This window comes from Erythrolamprus reginae, chromosome 3 (genome assembly GCF_031021105.1).
Source record: "Erythrolamprus reginae isolate rEryReg1 chromosome 3, rEryReg1.hap1, whole genome shotgun sequence".
Taxonomy (NCBI): Eukaryota; Metazoa; Chordata; class Lepidosauria; order Squamata; family Dipsadidae; genus Erythrolamprus; species Erythrolamprus reginae.
In genome coordinates this window covers 42991109-43008472 of record NC_091952.1, presented here as the reverse complement: position 1 = coordinate 43008472, position 17364 = coordinate 42991109, and positions in this window count along the sequence as shown.

The following is a 17364-nucleotide window of genomic DNA, read 5'->3' as shown; positions in this document are numbered from 1 at the left end:
CCGAAGAAAGCGCTCTGTACATGACCAGAAACACCAGGAAAGCATTCTGCACATGCAAAATGAAATCACCCACCCAGCTTTGAGAAAAAGCTCTCAGCACATGACCTGAAACACCATGAAGGAAAATGGAGCTGCATGTGCCACTTGCCCACTACTCATTCACAACCCTTTCGCCATCTGCACTGGTCAGAAAATCAGGAAAGTTTGGGCATCACTGCAGTAAATGAAGGAATGGTGTGAACTGATCTGGAACTCTTTCAATCTTTCCAGTAAATGGAAAGGGGGATAACAGGAAGAAGATGGTTCTCCATTTCTAGCTCTTCCCCCTAGGGCCTAGGCCATTACAAGTTATGCATGGTATGTTTGTGTGTATGTTTGGTTTTATAATAGGGTTTTTTAGTTGTTTTCTATTATTGGATTGTACATGTTGTGTTTATTATTGTTGTTAGCCACCCCAAGTCTGCGGAGAGGGGCGGCATACAAACCCAATAAATTCTTATTATTATTAATTATTATTATTATTATAATGGTTCTCCATTTCTGTCTAGAAATGTTAGATCTAATAAGGTCGTAGGCAGTAGCGAGTTCCTACCGGTACGTTTGACGCCATCGCACCGGTAGCAAAAATTGAGCTACATGTGCAGCTCTGCATCTCCGGCATGCATGCGCATATGTGTCTGAGCAAAATGTTGCTTCTGTACATGCGCAGGAAGCAAAATCTCAAGGGACGCGTGCTGGTGAGAGATTTCAGCGCTTTTTTTGCTTCTGCTCATGTGCAGAAGCAAAAAAAAATCATATGTGTGTGTGCCCCCTGCACATGCGCAGAAGCAAAATCTCACTCGGATGCACACGCCCATGCTGGAGACCTGGAACTGCGTGCGCAGCCTGGCAGGAGCAGCAACCAACACCTGGTCATAGGGGATGTGATACAATACTTGCCCCGAGAAATTGTGGGTGTTCCCGCATTCGAAGTTTCTAAGATGAGATTGGATAACCATTTGTCTGAGATGGTATAGGATTTCCTGCAGGGATTGGCCTAGAAGACTCTAAGATCCCTTCCAACTCTGTTATTCTGTTTAATAGGGCTTTTTATTTGGGTGATAGTTAAAAGTTTGATAAACACACACACACACTTTGGAAACTTTGTTGTAATTGCCAAATTTTATTTAAAAAATTAAAATTGTAAGGATAAATTTTACAATTATAAAGTTGGAAGTTGGGGAAGTGCATACTCTCATGTCAAAGAAAGCTGTTTTATAAACAAAGGGAAGAGGCAGGAATTTTCAGGAGGAAGAAATCAGTAGCCACATGATTGTTGAATTGAAAAGATGGGAAGAGAGAGTCAGAATTTAAGAACTTGTTAGAGAACTTATTGTGCATGTGGCTTCCTAATTGTCTGCAATAAATTTACCTATATAACTTTCATGAGATTACTTTGGAATAATGAAGAGGAGAGAGTCTAATCATCATATCTGGTATGAAGCCAAACAGTGATTGCTTTCCCTTACTTCCAAACTAAAAAGAGTATCAAGGTACAGTACCAATATTTTAAACAAATAGCTGTCAACTGCTGTATTTAAAGAAGATGAAATGATCAACAGACATGAGAGTTCATTATGCTGTTCCAGTTACTTTGAAGATTCATCAGTACTAGCAACAAGTATAGAAAGCCTTGCAACTCTATACATGCTCCATTACTGGGGCTTTTAAGAAGAGACTGGACAGCCATTTATCAGAAATAGTATAGGTCTCCTGCGAAAGCAGAGGGTTGGACTAGATTTATTTATTGCTTCAATTTCTATGCAGCCCAACTTCCTGGGGACTCTGGGCGGCTCACAGCAGAAATATAAAACATCAATAATAATACAAAAACCTCTAAAAACAGTTTACAATTCACACACTTAGACCTCTGAATACCATTTGACCTCCAAGTTCTTGTTACTGTTACATGTGTGTCCCTCCAATGCAGACCTGGGCACTTTACAATTCACGTGCCACATCTGGCCCTTCCGGTTGTCCCTGTCCAGCCTGCAGTGTGAGTGGTGTCAGTGGGATGGGGGCAGGGCAGTAGTGGCAGAGAGAGAGGAACGGGGTGGAGGCAGGGGACAGTGGTAGTGGTGTCAGCCCTCTACAACAGTCTGGTTTGATGGTATTAGAGGTGTGGTTGCAGGATATAAACTGTTCTGAGTAAAGCACTTTTTGCAATTGACTGATGGTGAATTTGTCAGTGCTGATAGTGTTCAAGTGGTGATCCAGATGTTTTGGGATTTCACTCAAAATACCTATTATTATTGGTACTATCCTTTGGTTTCTTTTACTACAATAATTGTATTTCTATTTGCAGGTCTTTGTAGTTTGTTATCTTCTCCAGTTCTTTCTTTTCTATTCTGCTGTATATTGTTGCATTATTGATTCAATGTCATTTCTAAGGTTTGTAATTTGTTGTTCTTTTAGTCCATTCAATTAAAATTAAATTAAGCAGGTAAATCTTACAGAATGCAAAGGCAAAATGATCGTTCAAAACTCAAGATCAAGAGATGTGGTGCAGTGGTTAAAGTGCAACGGAGCAGGCTACTTCTGCTGACCTCCAGCCACCTGCAATTTGGCAGTTGAAATCTCACCAGGCTCAAGGTTGACTCAGCCTTCCATCTTTCAAGGTTGGTAAAATGAGGACCCAAATTGTTGGGGGCAATATGCTGACTCTGTAAACCGCTTAGAGAGGGCTGTAAAGCTCTGTGAAGCGGTATATAAGCCTGAATGCTAATGCTAGTCCCAGTTTTTTAATGTGGCCCTTGGGAAAATTAGTTGCCCACTTTTGCTCCAATGTATTTGTAGCATTTATGTGGATAAATAGTTTAATAATATATAGATCTGCCTAAAATCTTTATCCCTTTCAAATATTTTTGGTGGTTTTACAAAATGTGGACCCTACTTAAATATTGTTCTGTCTGGGTCCCCCCAGATGCCAACACCAACCAAAAAGAGTAGCCAGACACACTGGTAAAAAGCAAAGGCAGTTTATATAATTCAAAGCAAACACAGGTAACAAAAGCTGTTCTTACAGACAGGAACACGATGAAGCTTCACAGAGGTTTCACGAAGGCCAGGCAATAAAACAGGATTCTTGCTGGCAAAAACAACACTGGAGATAATAAAACCCTCGCCTCCCCCAAGTCTTTCAGCCTTCTAGGCCACAAGCCAAGATTAGAGATGCCAAGAATCAAAGCAAGGTCACAGGACTCCCAGTTGATAACTCTCCACAAGACTGTGGCGGGCGGGCCTGCCTTTTCAACCCTACTGAGCAGAACCACACCCAAACCCAGCTGTTGCCAATTCAGGGATGGAAATACCTTTCTAATTGGCCTCTCCTTTGAGCTGCACGTCTCTGCCGCATGTCTATTATAGCCTGTGTGTCTTCATCCAATGAATCCAGGCTACTAGCTGGGGAGAGGGCCCCCCCCCGGGGTCTCAGGCTGCTCTCCCTCCTCCTCTTCCTGACGTTCCTCTCCCCCGTCTGCCTGGTCCTCCCCCTCCTGGTCACTGTCCTCCTCCTCTGGGCATGGATCCGGCAGAGCTCCAGCCGGTCCCTGAGGAGCCTCAGGCTGAATCACAACAAATATATTCTCCTTTGGAAAATCCATAATGTTCATTGGATGTTTCAGTATATTTCTAATGAATGTTCATAAAGCTGCTTGGCAAACATACATGCTGTAGTAGTAACAATAGTGATATTGGTATAAAATCCACAAATCAGTCTGCTTTCCTGTATTTTAATAAAGATTTAGTGCAGTGCAGTGCAATGTTATCACTTCAGCTATTAATGCAAAGTGTCTGCCTTTTGTAGCACATTTGTAGCATTTATATAGCATATATCTAAATAAGGATAATTAGTTGCTACTATATTCCAGATATTCAAAGGAATATGACTTGGCTGTATGCAGCTGTCAGTGATCACATTATAAAGAGTTTTTGAACAAATCATGAATCCATTAAGTCAGAGATCTTCAAACTTTGCAACTTTAAGACTCGTGGAATTCAACTTCCAGAACTCCCTGCTATGCTGGCTGGAGAATTCTGGGACTTGAAGTCCACAAGTCTTAATGTTGCCAGGTTTGGGGACCCCTGTATTAAGCAAATACAACATTTAGATTAATTGTAACTAGGAATGATTGCTACCATATACTTCTTTTTTAAAAAATCAGCGTGGCCAACTACATTGGCGTTCAAAGTTAATAAAAATTTGGTCTGGTGGACAATCTTTGAGCTCAGTGTTCCCATCGCAGCAAACATAGTATTTATGTGGATCTGGTTGATAAGTGTAATTGCCATTGGGTCTGTCTTTACAAAACTCATCCACAATCAAATCACTTGGCCTATCCTTGATGGCATTGTAGACCAAGCCTCCTGGACAGTTCATGACTACTGTCCGCCCATTAGAGCATCTATAATATTTGTGTGGATTTGCTGGGTAAGCATAGTTACCATCAGGTTTGTCATTACAAAATGTACTTGGATCAGAGCTGGGGAGTCTGGGATTCAGAGTGGATGCAGGAGCAAGTGTGAACCAAGGGCTTCCTGTTGGTTCCGTAGATTCCAAGCCAACACATACTGAAAGAAATATTTGAAGTCAGGTCTTTAATTTCTTGTAACAATTCAATAGCATTATTATTAGAAACATAGAAGACTGACGGCAGAAAAAGACCTCATGGTCCATCTAGTCTGCCCTTATACTATTTTCTGTATTTCATCTTAGGATGGATATATGTTTATCCCAGGCATGTTTAAATTCAGTTACTGTGGATTTATCTACCACATCTGCTGGAAGTTTGTTCCAAGGATCTACTACTCTTTCAGTAAAATAATATTTTCTCATGCTGCTTTTGATCTTTCCCCCAACAAACTTCAGATTGTGTCCCCTTGTTCTTGTGTTCACTTTCCTATTAAAAACACTTCCCTCCTGGACCTTATTTAACCCTTTGACATATTTAAATGTTTCGATCATGTCCCCCCTTTTCCTTCTGTCCTCCAGACCAGTGTTTTTCAACCAGTGTGCCGTGGCACACTAGTGTGCCGCGAGACATGGTCAGGTGTGCCGCGAAGCTCAGAGAAAGAAAACAAGAGAGAGAGAAAGAAAGAAAGAAAGAGAAAGCAAGCAAGAGAGAAAAAGAACAAGAGAGAAAGCAAGCAAGAGAGAGAAAGCAAGCAAGAGAAAGAAAGAGAGAAAGAGAGAAAGAGAACAAGAGAGAAAGAAAGCAAGAGAGAGAAAGAAAGAGAGAGAGAGAAAGAGAGGAGGGAAGGTGGGAGAGAGAAAGACATAGAGGGAGGGAGGGAGGGAGAGAGAAAGAGAGCAAAAAGGAGGAAAGAAGGAAGAGAGAAAGAAAGAGGGATGGAGAGAGAGAAAAAAAGAGGGAGAGAAAGAGGGAGAGAGAAATAGAGCGAAAGGGAGGAAGAGAATTTTATTGTCCAATATTTTTTTAGCCGCCCCCCCCTCAATGTGCCCCATGGTTTTGTAAATGTAAAAAATGTGCCGCGCCTCATAAAAGGTTGAAAATCACTGCTCCAGACTATACAGATTGAGTTCATTAAGTCTTTCCGTCCATTAAGTCAATCAGAAGCCTCTACCAAGCACTGATCAAAAGTTAGGAATGTCCCTGCAACCATACTCCCTCCTTCCATCCCCCTTTTAGTGTGCACCATATGCGGGAAACGAGTGGGTTTTGCACAGTCACACCCACCTTCTTGACTTCTTGTTTCCCTTTGTGATAGATGCTTCTGATTTCAACCCAGAAAATCCATTATGAACTGGCATTATTAAGAGAAAATACTAATGTAAAGCATTAATGCTACCGTATACATGCTAGATGAGTTCTGCATGACTAAGGATAAAAGCTAGTAATCTTATATTAATGTTTTTCAAAACTGACAATTAAATAAAGAGAACATACTGTTTGATTTAAATGCAGAGTAATGCTGAGGTTAAAGCTTTGGTAGTCAATTAGAAATGGATAGATAGAATAGCTAGAAAGTTTGTTTAATGAGGAGAGATATTTGCTGTACCTCTTGATATAGATATCTTGATACGTTTTGATAAAATAGTTTATAGAAAAAATTAACAAGAATTCAAAACTCATAAAAAGACAATGTTCCCCATTCTGGATTAGACTTCAGGCACTGTCAGATTAGGCCCTGCTCTTAAATGTAATTCTACTTTCAGAGTCTCTATTATCTGACAGAGAGGAAAGGAACTCCTGGCTCACTCCCAGAGTGGACGCCTTGGGAAGGGGATTTAATTCTCCAGAAGTCTACTTCCAGAAATGAACTCACATCCTTTCCACATCCTTTTCAATTGTGCAGATTCTAACTTTTGTTGGTTTAATAGCATTTACTTTACTTTAGGTTGTCTATAAGGTGACTCTTTCTCTTGTCTGCCTCCAGATTTCATCAGAGATCTTTCTTCCCAAATATTTAATCAAATTATCTTGATTCAGAAAGTGTTTTAATTTTGCTATTGTATCTATTTTATTTAACATTTTCCTTAATATTTCAAATGTTGAATTCCTTAATAAATATTCTTATAATTTATTTATTTGTTTATTTATTCAATTTTTATGCCGCCCTTTTCCTTAGACTCAGGGCGGCTTACAACATGTTAGCAATAGCACTTTTTAATAGAGCCAGCATATTGCCCCCACAATCGAGGTCCTCATTTTACCCACCTTGGAAGGATGGAAGGCTGAGTCAACCTTGAGCCGGTGATGAGATTTGAACCGCTGACCTACAGATCTACAGTCAGCTTCAGTGGCCTGCAGTACAGCACTCTACCTGTTGCGCCACCCCGGCTCTATAATTAATATGTAGTGCCCTCTTTTGAAAATTTTAATTATAATACAATAATTTTATAATACTACAATTTCTAGAACTTTTTGTCTTGTAATATTGTCATAATTCTGTTAATTATATTAATTCTTATCTACTTTGCCCATTGATAAAACCAAATATTTTAGATTCTAAATTATTAGATTTGTCAATACATATTGTTCTTTATCACTGTTGTGAGCCGCCCCGAGTCTGCGGAGAGGGGCGGCATACAAATCTAATAAATAATAATAATAATAATAATAATAATAATAATAATAATAATAATAATAATAAATAGCCTAATCTGCTGTAAAAATAATGTCAGTTATGAATATCTGGCATGGTCCTGAACATCATCTCATTTGGTTGTTGCTGTTTTTTTAATCTTTAAAACAGAATATTTGTAATTCAGGCTTGAAATGAAGGGTCTTTGGTGCTTTCTAACCTTGGTTATTTTCGTGCAGATGTTTCATTTGCCAAACTATCGGTAGATAATCTTATCAATGCTAGCATTTCTCTCTTCTTAGTGTTAGCTGACAGAAAGTGCATTGAGCAGAAATAAAATATGCTTAGGCTAAATTCTTCTGGGTAACACGTTTTATTTAGGATTATGCCTGAAAGAATCAACACACAATTCAAATGTTCCAAAATACAATGCTCTCCTTTGCAAACTTACCATTGTCATTCTTTTTCATCAACTGGATAGATGCATATTTTTCATTCATTGCTTGATTCTGATCCAAAGTGTAGACAATTTTAGCATGAATATTTTGGTTGTTCCCAAATACAAAAGTCAGTGGAGATATGCTACCTAAACACACATCAATTAGTTAACTACATCTTTTAGGACTGTAGTACAAGAATTACATTTACAATTTATCTAAAAGGGCCTTAATATTTTTCACTAAAAACAGAGAATAACAATTCTTTTAAAAATCTGCATATTTCTCTTGTAATAATGTGAAGTATTGCTTAGAATTTTGGAGCAAAGAAGTTTAGCTAATAAAAACAGACACAGCAATTACCACCAAGTTCTCAAATTTGAGCATAGACTGACATCTGAACATTCTGGGCTGATTTTCTAAACTTAAGTGAAAGATGGCTGTTTTTCCATGAAAGCATTTTGTCACTTTTTAAATGTCTGTTTCCATTATTGGAAAATATTTTATAAAAGTAAATTATATTCCTTTGACAAAATTTACTAGCTCTTTTATAGCTCTTCAGTGGTTATATGTGATACAAATTTCAAATTAGCCAAATATATTCATTTTGTATGCTATCAATTTCTTCCCAGCATCTATGTGTATGTGTGCATGTGCATGTTGTGAGTTTAAGGGTCTGTTAATGTATAGATTAGAATAGTTTATAGTTTATTATATATATAGATTTTCATGGATACAGGTATGAAGGTCTTGGCATATTTGGGTTTCTTCCTGTGTAGGTTTCAGAGATTTCTGGTGACGTTTCGACGAGGTCCCACTCGTCATCTTCAGGCTGGTGCTTTTGTCCTTGTGCTAGGGCGAACACAATGATACCTGAGCTGCTTTCCCTCTATAAATACTGGTGGGTGGGTGTGGTGTGCTGGCTCAGCAGCTGCAAGCTGTGTTGAAACTTCCTGGCGAGTCAGTGGGGTTAACATCTGTGGTCATTGATGTAATTGATGTATGCTGATTAGTTAATGATTGTGGATTGGGGGTGATATCCTGAGTAGTTGGAGCTTGCAGGCTACTTAGCTGTTTTGTAATGTGTGTCTGGAGTGTAACAATTTTTGTTTGGCTGCGAGTTTGGGGTCTGGTCATGTGTCGATGGTGTTTGTCAGTTTGCCATCAACACATTTTTTGTTGAGTTTACTGGGATGCTCCTTCTATATATCAGAGTGACTCGACAAAAAAATCACACATAACCCTTCCCTGGTACAAGCTGATGTCTTCTATATACCAGGGTGACTCAACAACAAAAAATCACACATAACCCTTCCCTGGTACAAGCTGATAAAGGAGATGAGCCTGCAGCCTAATGGCTAAGACCTCTGCCTTACAAGGCAGAGGCCCCAGTTCAAATCCCAGTAAAAGGGTGTGGTTACCTGATGAAGGCAAATAAGCCCAAAATAGATCTATTATCTATATATGTATAAAATGAGAGAGAAGAGATTATAGATAAACTAACTAAAGCAAAAAAAAGGTAAATAGTTCTCTTTACACACAAAATAAAGCAGAAAAATATTTTTAATACTACAGAAACATTACACCTTCCCAGTTGAATGTCTTTTTCATGGTAAAAAACAAAGTTATGTGACATCAGTCATCCAGGATTTAACCAGCTAATGTATATAACATCTTTGTTTATCAAAATAAAGGCTCCACTTCTCCATAATCTTCCTATGCCTAATTTAAGTAGAAGTACTGAATAGATTTACCTGGTGCTACAGAAGGGTCTCTTGCAACTTCCCAAACTCCAATATTTGTATGATTCACATGACCAATGTCATCCCAGATTTCACGAGGTTTTGCTCTTACTAATTTAGTTTCATTGACGCATCTAGAAATTGATCAGTTTACAATGCATTTTTTAATTGACCAGTTTACAATGCACTTTTTATTCGTAATTGTAATACTGTATATCTTACCTGTTGTGCTTCCTTAAATAAGAAATCAGAATTCATTCTAACTTGTAGTTTCTATTAGTTTAAGCTAAATTATTGTTCTAGCTTATTAAGTTAAGAAACAGATAATGATTCCAAATGATGGATGATGGCCAAAAACACTAAAAAGTAAGGGCATAAGTTGGAATCATAACATTTAGCCTAGAGATGAGTGGAAATATGTGGCTTGCGGGTATACAGAAACTATACCAGAGAAGAATGTTTCAGAATATGTGAAGCAACTTTGTGCCTAATTTCAGGCTTTTAGCAATCAAGCATGGATTATATTTTTGCATCTTTGCTGTACCAAAAAGCATTTGGATATATAAGGTTAGCACTACCTGACAGACAAGGCTATACTGCACATATGAAAGTGGAGAAGCCTGCTATCTCAAATTCTTCTGAAAAGATTTCTATCCAAGTTGAACCTAGGATTCTCGCCTAAATTCAGGAAGGTGAAGACAGAATGCTACCGTTTTTCATTCCACAAATCTCTTATTGTGGGACCAGTTTCTGGAACTGATTGATTGATGTAGAATAGCTACATTGTCACTAAGAATTTTTCTACTACCAAGAAAGCTACAATCTTGAACAAAGCCTTAGTCTACAGTTGACCTCTCCCCGTTTCCAAGAGGTCTTTAAGGGGCGTGCATAAGCGCACCATTGTGCCTACCATCCCTGTCTTACTGTCCTATTGTCCTCTTTTATCATTACTTTTTACTTACTTTATGTTATGCTTATACAAACTACTATCCTATTTTTGTTTGCCAAATAAAATAATATTAAATAAATAAATAAAGCTGAGATACTCATGTTTTGAAACAGATTAATCAAATGATTCATGATAACACTAATTTAGGAGCCTACCCATTCCTTCCTAAGGATGATACCTAGTAGTGACTGCTGCAGTAAGGATATTCTTTCACTTCATTAGATTTGCCTACAGATGTGGCATATTTGTGAAGTGAGACTATTGAGTTAACCTCCCCCTGCAAGTGTCATCCGCCTTAGGAGCAAAACGTGCTGTATGAATCAAACTACAGTGGTACCTCTATCTAAAAACGCCTACTTTTTCTAGATAAGAACTGGGTGTTCAAGATTTTTTTGCCTCTTCTCAAGAACCATTTTCCACTTACAAACCCGAACCTCCGAAACTGTAACCGGAAAAGGCAGAGAGAAGTCTCTGTGGGGCCTCTCTAGGAACCTCCTGGGAGGAAACAGGGCCAGAAAAGGCAGGGAGAAGTCTCTGTGGGGCCTCTCTAGGAACCTCCTGGGAGGAAACAGGGCCAGAAAAGGCAGGGAGAAGTCTCTGTGGGGCCTCTCTAGGAACCTCCTGGGAGGAAACAGGGCCAGAAAAGGCAGGGAGAAGTCTCTGTGGGGCCTCTCTAGGAATCTCCTGGGAGGAAACAGGGCCTCAACCCTCCCTGTGATTTCCCCAGTCGCACACATTATTTGCTTTTACATTGATTCCTGTGGGAAAAATTGCTTCTTCTTACAAACATTTCTAATTAAGAACCAGGTCATGGAACAAATTAAGTAGAGGTACCACTGTACTGTAGTTCGTGTTATGAACTATAGTAGCTTGACTTGGCATACTATATTATGCACATCTAGCCAGCTGCAGTTTACTTTATAAACTACGGCAAAATAAATCAGAGGTTAGCAACATATGTGAATTTCACTTTCATGAGTTATCTCTCACCATCATCTATTTTACAGGAGTAGGCAAAATAAGTATAGGGAAAATAGGGAAATGTGCAACCACTTTGAATTCCTTGGAGGAAAAATTAGATGTAAAAATAATAAAAACAATAATAATACATTTCCAACTTCTTTTTCTAAACATTAGCCATTTATATTTTTACTTTTACCCCAGGATAGATGATAGATAGATAGATAGGTAGGTAGGTAGGTAGGTAGATGCAGATATATAGATATATATTAATCTAGTTTGGAGACTAGAGTCAGCTCACACGTTCCATAGTGTTTGCAATCATTAAGCCTACTGCCCCTGTTCTACTGTACTATTGTCCAAATTTACCTATACCTACTTGCTTTTGTTTATGTTTGTACCATACCTATTATCATGTACACGTTTTGACAAATAAATAAATAAATAAATTGGTTTGGTCTTTGAGTTTTCATTTCGGAAGTAACTTATATTCTCCAATCTTTTATTGAAGTCTTGTTATATTATTTTAATGGTATCATTAAAATTAAATATAGATAAGTCCACTTTATTGGGTTCCTCTTAGCTATCTAAGTCTGCAGAGAGGGGCGCCATACAAATCTAACAACTTATTATTATTATTATTATTATTATTATTATTATCATCATCATCATCATCATCTATGGCTGTGAAAGTTGGATTTAAAAAAAAACAAGACAGGAAGAAGGTGTGGAGAGACATAGCCCATAGAATCACCAACAATCAGACACAACTGAATGGACAACATCCACATCATCATTAAAATATTTTAATTTTAAAAAACAACCATTAAAAAAGGAAATTTGACAACCAGGCTTACCTGTAGCTAGGCAGATGAGGAAGCTGACTGTGGCCTATAACAATTATATTTCCTAAGGCTTTGAACCCATGTTCACAAACCATCTCAAAAACTGTAAAATTGTTATTGCCTGAATTTCTCCAGATTTCTCTGAAAATTCAAGATACGTAAGCCATTATTAAAATGGAAAGTCAAGGTTGCATGCATCTATCAGGATTTTTTTTTTAGAATTGTTAACTGTAATGAACTGTAATGGATGCAAATCCAATATTTAATACAAGAAGTAAAAAGTGCAACGTAACCATGGTTCAAGTCATATTTATTTGTATGTGTATTGTTTTTGAGCCATGCTATTGCTTTAGAAATGCAGTTATCTGCATTGACAAAAGGAATAATGTAATTCTTTAATATAAAGGGTGGAATACAGTAGGTAGAAAGACTAGACCAGACTAGAGTAGACTAGACTAGAACAGAACAGAACAATATTTCCAATTAGTTCTATGGGTTTTTCTGTTTGTGTAGTAGGAGATCTCCAAATTAAAATTTAAAAATTAAATTTTATGCAGAAAATAGCCACGTTTAACATGGGGCGACTTCATTGGGCACCATATTGAACAGTATTCCTCATGTCTCTGAATCCTCAGAGGTTTTCAGGCAACACCTATAGCCTAGATCAGTGTTTCCCAACCTTGGCAACTTGAAGATATTTGGACTTCAACTCCCAGAATTCCCCAGCCAGCAAATGCTGGCTGGGGAATTCTGGGAGTTGAAGTCCAGATATCTTCAAGTTGCCAAGGTTGGGAAACACTGGCCTAGATTATGAACCTATAGCATGCGTGCCACAAGTGGCACATGGAGCCATATCTGAAAGCATGTGAACCGTTGCTGTATGTCAGATCCGGCATGTATATCTCCACTGGCCAGCTGATTTTGGCCATTCCAGAGGTTGGGGGAGGCCATTGTTTCCCTCCCCAGGCTTCAGGAAAGCCTCACGAAGCCTGTGAAGGGCAAAAAATGGCCCAACGGCCCAAACAGAAGTTTGTTTCAAACTTTTTGAAATGATGGCCCATTTTTGGCCATCCGCAGGCTCCAAAGGCTTTCTTGAAGCCCAACAGGCCTATTGCAAATCTGGAAGCTTCAGTGAGGCATGTGCACATGTGCGGAGGGAACGCAGGGGTTTGTGCGCACATGTGCGGAGGGAAGGCATTGCATTATGGGTGTGGAAACATGTGTATGCTATCACAGATACACACATATCCTTTTGGCACCCAAGCAAAAAAAGGTTGACCATCACTGACCTATTGCCTCTTTGCCAAAGTTTTTTGACCTATCCTTTTCAGGTGGGCAAATTATTGTATTTTTATGATTGGTAAACAAAATACTAATGTGCAATACTGTATGTTATATCTTCTACATTTAATTACCTCAAACCTTTAGGAGGTGCAAGAAGACCATTATTCTCATCCTTCACCATTACAGCGCTATGATGAGGTCTACGTGTACCTTGTGCAGCTACGTCTCCAAGGTAAAAATAAGCTGGGGGAAAAAAATAAAGATCGTCATCACAATCCCACTACCTACTGCCCTCTGTATTATAGGTTTGCTAATTTCATCTGGATTTAATTAACTCTTTTGGAATTGACACATCATCATTCAAAGCTTTTGAAATATTTGAGCCAGGAGGATTTGGTGCTTCCTAGAAAATCGCTCCCTTTTCAAAGCACTTTCAACATATTAATAATAATAATAATAATAATAATAATAATTTATTGGATTTGTATGCCGCCCCTCTCCGTAGACTCGGGGCGGCTAACAACAATAATAAAAACAGCATGTGACAATCCAATAATAAAACAACTAAAAACCCTTATAATAAAACAAAACATGCAGACAAACATACCATGCATAACTTGTAATGGCCTAGGGGGAAGGAATATCTCAACTCCCCCATGCCTGGCGGTATAAATGAGTATTAATATTCTTGATACAATTAAAAGAACATATAGCTGCTTTATCTTTCTTGGGAGTTGACATTTCCTTCTTTACAGTAAACTGTTAACATCTAAACCAGTGTTTCCCAACCGGTGTGCCGCGGCACACTAGTGTGCCGCGAGACATGGTCAGGTGTGCCGCGAAGAAATAAGCTCAGCTTCTGGTCTCGCAACTTTTTGCGAAGAGAAAAAAGTTGTGAGACCGGAAGCTGAGCTTGCTTCTTTGCGCCTTCCAAGTTTTCCAGCAGCTGCGGCGCCCCACCCGGCTGGAGCTTCCCTGTCAGCAGGTGAGTTTTGGGGCTTGGTGGGAGGGCAGCGGCAGCGGGAGGGCGGCGCGCAGCGGGAGGGTGATGGCGGCGGCAGCGGCAGCGGGCAGGAGCCATGCCGTGGGGCAGTGGCAGGGTGGTCCCTCTCTCTCTCCCCCTCTCTTGCTTTCTCTTTCTCTCCCCCCCCTCTCCCTCTCTCTTTCTCCCAGTAGCCGTGGGGCGACGTCAGGGTGATCAGCTGTGAGGCGGAGCTACGGAACACAGGAACAGAGGCACCGACGGCGGCGGCTGGAAATGCTGGAATTGCGTGGCTGGCACTTGCCTGCTGGCTGGACCAGGACGGAGGCTCAAGCCCCACGTCCATGCCCAGCGCAACGCCAGAAATGTACGGCATCTAGCCACCGCCGTCTGTGCCTCCGTTCTGGAGCTCCGCTTCACAGCTGATCACCCTGCCGTTGCCCCACGGCTACTGGGAGAAAGAGAGGGGGAGAGAGGGGGGAGAGAAAGAGAAAGCAAGAGAGGGAGAGAGAGGAAGAGAGAGGAAGAGAGGGGGGAGAGAAAGAGAGAGAAAGATATAGCAAGAGAGGGAGAGAGAGAAAGAGAGGGAGAAAGGGGGGAGAGAAAGAAGGAGAGAGGGGGGAGAGAAAGAGAGAAAGCAAAAGAGAGAGAGAGAAAGAGAGATAGCAAGAGAGAGGGAGAGAGAGGGGGGAGAGAAAGAGAGAAAGCAAAAGAGAGAGAGAGAAAGAGAGATAGCAAGAGAGAGAAAGAGAGAGGGGGAGAGGGGAAGAGAGAAAGACAGCAAGAGAGAGAAAGCAAGAGAGAGAGAGAAAGAGGGGGAAGGAGGGTGAGGGAAAGACAGAGAGAGGGAAGGAGGGCAAAAAAGAGAGGAAGGAAGGGAGAAACAAAGAGAGATGGAGAGAGAGGGGAAAGAAAGAGGAGGGAAGGGAGAGAGAGAGAGAAAGGGGAGAGAAAAATAGAGCGAAAGGGAGGAAGAGAGATATTTTTTGTCCAAACTTTTTTTTACACACACACACCCGCCACCCGCCCCCGCTCAATGTTCCCCAGGATTTTGTAAATGTGAATAATGTGCCGCAGCTCAAAAAAGGTTGGAAAACACTGATCTAAACAATGACTTGAGGAAACACGTGCATCATTCATTCATTCATTCATTCATTCATTTGACTTCTATGCTGCCCAATCCCAAAGGACTCAAGACGGCTTACAACAATAATAAAAATACAATATAAATAGATACAAAGCAATAAAAAGAAGTCCCACATTATCCAAAACTAAAACATTATAGTTTTCCTCACTATGTGTTGCATTTTTATTTAAATTATAAGCATAATCCTTAATTCACATTTTCTTCTTTAGGTGATATTAAACAGCTACTTATATTTTTTCCAGAGGACCTCAAGGAATAATCCTATAGAAGCTATTAACCTGGATAACGACAGTCCCCATGCCAGAATGTCACAGGCTTCAGGTCTTCTTTAAAGCGTCCAATCTCTGCATAACATTTGCACAATTTATACTTCAATTTTTCCGCAGTTGAATATTCTGCAGGAAAGATAAAATACGTATTAAATTATTTTATACTAAATTAGAACTATAACCCATCTATACTCTGTATTGACTTCAGGTAGTCCTCCACATATGACTGGTCACTTGGTGTTGTGGTTAGCTCTGGCCCAGCTCCTGCCCCAAGGAATGTGGAGGTGGATGTGGGGGAAACATCCACATGCCACAGGCCTGTTTTGCTCCCGATGGAATCTGACGACGAAGTCTCCTCTGACCAAGGAAGCGTGAGTGACAGGAAAGAGGGGAATTTGGCCGACAGCCCAGGAGGAGATCAATCATCTGTATCATCCCTGGATTCTGAACAAGAATTAATGACACATCCACGCATGCTTAGAGTGATGCATAGGAGACAACAATTGAAGGATTATTACAAGAGAAAATGAGGCCACCTGTAGTTGGGTAGGGCTGCTGTAATTAGTGCTACAGATAGAAGAGCAGCCTGGTGTTTTAGCCTCATCGCAGTTTATCTGATTCATTGTTTCATCAAGATTGTGGTTTTTGCTGTTCAAAATTGTGTGTGGACTTTCTGGACTTTAGAATTGGACTCAATTTCCCAGTTATTGGGTGAGCAATTGGATTGCATTTAACCTGTGCCTTGTGTGTACCAGAAAATCCCTTTGACATCTAAAAAGGGAGCTGTTTCTGTTTTTCTGTTTAGAAAGACTTTTGGGTTTTCCTTTTATCGTGTGGTGTGTTTCTTCCTGGACTAATTACCCTGTAATTACGGGCGGTTGAGACACACCAGCAGAACACATTCAAAGTTACAATGGAACTTACCTTAGGGTTAAGGTGATGACCTGAAATTGAAATCTCAGCACACAGTCTTCCTATTGCATGATCACATGACTGGGTTTCCGATGCGTGAAAACATGACCATATTTACAGCCATTTGCAGAGCCCCACATTTCCAATCTTAGGCAAACTTGCATCCACAGTAAACCATTGGTTTGTTTAACAACTGTTGTGAGTGCTCCTTGTCCCCCTCAGGTCATGTCTGATTCTAAGGAGGATGAGCCAGGCCCCTCTGGGTACCCTGGGCCAGGGGGGTTGCCAGAAGACGTTGAGAGCAAGAGTGAGGCAGAAAATGACTTGGGTGAGCCTGAGGGAGCTGATTGACATTGGGGAAATGGTCCCAGTCAGACAGTGGGGAAGACATGTTAGTGGAAAGCAATTGGATGAAATCCTCACTATAGAAGAATGATCAGAAGGCGAGAGAAGATCCAGAGTAAAAGGTATTAATTCACAGCCTTAGCTCTTTGAGTGTGATGTCACTTCCAGGCATTATAAGACAATTATTATGTGAGAAATAGAGCATGGAGCCTCAACGTCATTCTATGGAAGAGACGTGAAACTGTTTGAATGAAGTTTTAAAACCATGATTTCTGCCTAAAAAAGACAATCTTTGTTGGAGGCTGTGCTAGGAAAGGTTTTCGGTGATCTAATGCAGTGTTTCCCAACCTTGGCAACTTGGAGATATTTAGACTTCAACTCCCAGAATTCCCCAGCCAGCGAATGCTGG